Source organism: Prosopis cineraria, unplaced genomic scaffold (assembly GCF_029017545.1).
Source record: "Prosopis cineraria cultivar Desert tree isolate PC_DT_omini unplaced genomic scaffold, ASM2901754v1 PC6, whole genome shotgun sequence".
NCBI lineage: Eukaryota > Viridiplantae > Streptophyta > Magnoliopsida > Fabales > Fabaceae > Prosopis > Prosopis cineraria.
In genome coordinates this window covers 20,934,256-20,938,859 of record NW_026555337.1, presented here as the reverse complement: position 1 = coordinate 20,938,859, position 4,604 = coordinate 20,934,256, and the positions used below count along the sequence as shown (strand labels likewise).

At 37.8% G+C, this 4,604-nt stretch overlaps 1 pseudogene; it reads left to right on the top strand.

Annotated features, from left to right (window-relative positions):
- Window positions 1-362: 362 nt before the first annotated feature.
- On the top strand, window positions 363-4,006 carry LOC129314268 (MDIS1-interacting receptor like kinase 2-like; annotated as a pseudogene).
- The last annotated feature ends 598 nt before the right edge of the window (window positions 4,007-4,604 follow it).

The window sequence follows — 4,604 nt, the reverse complement described above, 5'->3', positions numbered from 1 at the left end:
ATTGTAGTATAATTTTTTTATTTTCAAACATAATTAATATAATTAATCAATTTTTTTAAATTGTATAATATATTTTTTTTTCTATAAATAAAACACTGAGGGAGTATTATATTACTCTTCTCAAAAGTACAGTAAATTACCAAGCGTGCTCTGTTATCCATATTGTCTAAGAAGTGAAAATGGATTTTGCCATCAAGGGACAGTTGAACTTATAATATATTTGCGTTTAATAGTCAAGGACATGTCCATTTAATCGTCAACAGTCAACGCCAATACCAAACCTGCCAACCGTGACAGGATATTCAATAAATGCAACCCTTTTAGTTTATAACAAAAAGATAAAAACAGAGGGAAGGTCCAAATCCAAAACCATCAGACAGAATCCACGAAATGCTAGAAGATAGACTACTGTATAATTCAAATTTGAATTATGCCGTGTTTATCAGATTGACATCGACCACAAAAGCTGCCATGTTCCCATGCAAAGTCAATTTACATGGACAATGAGACATCATTCATTCATGCAACAAACCAGATCCCTGTTTGAATCCTCAGAAAACAGCACAAATCTGTGCAGAACAAATAAGAAGAGGAGACAGAACCAGTTTCAGGAAAATGAAAAAGCATAGAATTAATGTTTACCGCGGAGTTCAAACTGCGTGTCTGGTTTTCTTGGCACTTTGCGTCGGAACTTATGAAGAGACAGAAACAGAGGCCTTACTCCAGTGGAAAAAAAAGTCTTCCAGATCAACCAATTCTAGAGTCATGGGTCTCTCCAGCAAGGAACTCAAGTGCAGCTCAAAGCCCCTGCTCATGGCGTGGAATAACATGTGATAATTCTTCAGGAAGTGTGATTGAAATAAACTTGGCTCACACTGGCCTTGAAGGCACCCTTCAAAACTTGAACTTCTCCGCATTTCCAAATTTTCTTCGTCTTGATCTCAAAACAAACAACCTTGTGGTAGCATACCAGAAAACATTGGGGTGCTCTCTATACTGCAATACCTTGACCCTTCCACAAATTATCTCAATGGCACTCTACCTATTTCAATTGCTAATTTGACTCAAGTTCAAGAGCTTGATGTTTCACGAAACAATATCACTGGGACATTAGACCCTCGTCTTTTTCCTGACGGGTTCTGATCAGCCCAAGACTGGACTGATAGGGATCAGGAATCTTCTCTTCCAGGACACCCTGCTTGGTGGTAGAATTCCAGATGAAATGGGGAATATAAGAAACTTAACTGTGCTAGCTTTAGATGGAATGGCTTCTATGGACCCATTCCTCCCTCTCTTGGGAACTGTACACATTTAAGTGTTCTAAGAATGTCTGGAAACCAACTCTCAGGCATGATTCCTCCTAGTTTTTGTAGATTGACTAATCTATCTGAGGTATTTCTTACACATAAATAAATTAGATGGTCCTGTACCACAAGAATTTGGAAATGTCTCTACTTTAACTGTCCTCCATCTTGCTGAAAAACAATTTCACTGGAGAGCTACCACCGCAAGTGTGCAAAGGTGGCAAGCTTGTGAATTTCAGTGCTGGCTACAATAGTTTCACTGGCCCGATCCCAATAAGCCTGAGAAACTGCTCGTCCTTATATAGGGTTCGGATGGAATATAACCAACTAAGGGGTCATGCAGATCAAGATTTTGGAGTGTATCCTAATCTTACTTACATGGATTTCAGCTACAATAACGTGCAAGGTGAGCTCTCTTCAAATTGGGGAAGCTGCAAAAATTTGCAATATCTTGGTGTGTCTGGAAATTCAATAGGTGGCACTATACCTGTGAGATTTTTCAATTGAACCAACTTGCAGAGCTAGATCTGTCTTCCAATCAAATATCAGGAGAGATTCCTCCACAAATAGGGAATTCTCTAGCCTTTTCACTCTATCTTTGAGCAGCAACAAACTTTCAGGATTGATACCAGCAAGCATTGGAAAGTTGTCTAATTTGCAAACGCTAGACCTGTCAGCAAACATGCTAAAAGGATCAATCCCTTATGAGATAGGGGATTGTTCAAACTTGCAGAGTTTAAATTTGAGCAAAAATGACTTGAATGGAACAATCCCATACCAAATTGGAAATCTGGCAGCCTTACAAGATCTTTTGGACCTCAGTTACAATTCACTTTCTGGCCAAATTCCATCTGATCTCGGCAAGCTGAAAAGTTTGATAAGCTTGAATATCTCTCACAACAATCTAACTGGTTCTATCCCTAACTCCCTTGGTGAAATGTTGAGTTTGTCAAGCATCAACCTCTCCTTCAACAATTTGGAGGGTCATGTACCTAATAGTGGCATATTTAATTCTTCCTACCCAGTGGATTTACGTAACAACAAAGAGTTATGTGGGAATGTACAGGGCCTACAAGCTTGCAATGTCTCAGTCATAGAACCTGGAGGTGGAAGCAGCAAAAAAAGAAAGTCATAGCAGCAATTGTTGGTTCTGTGGGAGGTGCACTACTTGTTTCATCAGTGTTAGTTGCATTTTTGTTTTTGTCTGTAAGACCAGAGCTGTGAAACAGAACTCTGCACCTGAGAGAAAAAGTCCATTTTCAATATGGTATTTCAATGGTAGAATTGCTTATGAAGACATAATTGAAGCCACTAAGAACTTTCGATGACACTTACTGCATTGGTGAGGGAACATTAGGAAAAGTTTACAGAGTGGGGATGCCAGGAGGTCAGGTAGTTGCTATAAAAAGTTAAAATGTGAGGCAGACAGTTTAGACATTGAAAGTATAAAATCCTTTAAAAGTGAGGTAGAAGCCATGACTGAAACACGTCACCGTAACATTGTGAAGTTGTTTGGGTTTTGCTCAGACCCTAGACACACATTTTTGATTTTTGAGAACATGGAAAAGGGAAGCTTAATTGATATGCTGAGAAATGACCAAAAAGCTATTGAGTTAGAATGGCCAAAGAGAGTTGGGATTATCAAAGGAGTAGCGCAAGCTTTATCTTATTGCATCATGATTGTAACCCACCAATATCCACAGAGACATATCAAGCAAGAATGTATTATTGTCCCAAAATCTGGAAGCTCATGTCTCAGACTTTGGCACTGCAAGATTCCTGAAGCCAGATTCACCTATTTGGACTTCCGTTGCTGGCACATATGGCTATGCTGCTCCAGGTTAGCTTCGTGTGCTATATCTGAATTTTTTTAGCTTTAAATTAGCCTTCGAGAGCCTCCTTCACAACTTACAAGTTTTTTCACAGGCATGTCATCTACAATTTCTAAAGAATTTTCTAGTTTGCAAATGCTTAAAGTCTGAAAAATTATATTTTAGAGCAGTCACATTAGTTGCATACTTTCATTTTGTTAAGTTTCTTCCAGCATGGGTTATTTTTAATAATTGAACAACCTAATATCATCATTGTCTCTGTCATTGATGTAATTGGCTAATGATTTATTCCAACTGGTTGGCGCAGAGCTTGCATACACAATGGCAGTCACTGAAAAATGTGATGTGTTTAGCTTTGGTGTTTTGGTCTTTGAGATTCTCATGGGAAAACATCCTGGAGATCTAATTTCCACATACAAACATCTGGTGTTCAGAACATCAACTTCAAAGAGATTTTAGACCCACGTCTGTCACCTCCTACAAATCACAAAAAATTGAAGGAATTGGCTTTGATAAGTAATCTGGCTATTTCTTGTTTGCAAGCAAACCCTCAATCTCGACCGACTATGCGAAGCATAACTCACATCCTTGACATGGAGATAGCTCATAATTCATGATTGAAGCATACTTGCTTGTTTTCTCAATGGGTTTGGCTATAGACAAGTGGTTGCGCTTTTTTTTTTTTTTCCCATTTTCTTTCTTTCCTTGTTTCTTTTCTTTTCATTTATTTCTTGGGGGGGTTTATAGGGCGCTGTGGATTGATTTAGTTGAACAATCCGATTGAGTTCGTAACAGAACAGTTGGCTTGTTTTCTCCCAGCATGGATATGATTTCAGCATAAACAAAACAAGCATAAACAGAAATTGCTCACTATTGCCGTATCCTTTACAATTTATTTACTTTTCTGGGCAAAAATTGAAATTTTTTTTTCGGCATAAAAAATTTATCTCAAATCCTACCCAAAGACTTGATAAGCTCAACCAATTTGAGCCAGGTGAGTCTTTGTGTGTGTTTTTTTTTTTTTGGGGGGGGGGGGGGAGCGTAGGCTAAAAGCCTAAAACAAAACAATCAGCCTAAACTTGTTTTTTTAAAACTACTCATACTGGGTGTAAGGAAAAAAAAAAAATTACTCCTTTGACCACTGAGATTTTAATTTATTTGAAATAATGGAGACTTAGAAAAATGACTACTCACATTGTGTTGAGTTATAAATTTATTGAGAATATGATGCCTTCAAGAAACACATACTTTTCTTCTAATAATATAACTAACTATCTTCATGAAACTTGCCAACCTCCAAATGGATACAAATTAGGTTAATGTCACGTTAACATTTTGTCAACATCAAATAAATAAAGATTCTTCACAATCTTGCCCTAACTTCAACCCCAACAATTGGCAATGTTGCCCCAACTATCCACAAAAAACAGTCATAAACCCAAGAACGCACCCACATTGAGCTAGAGGG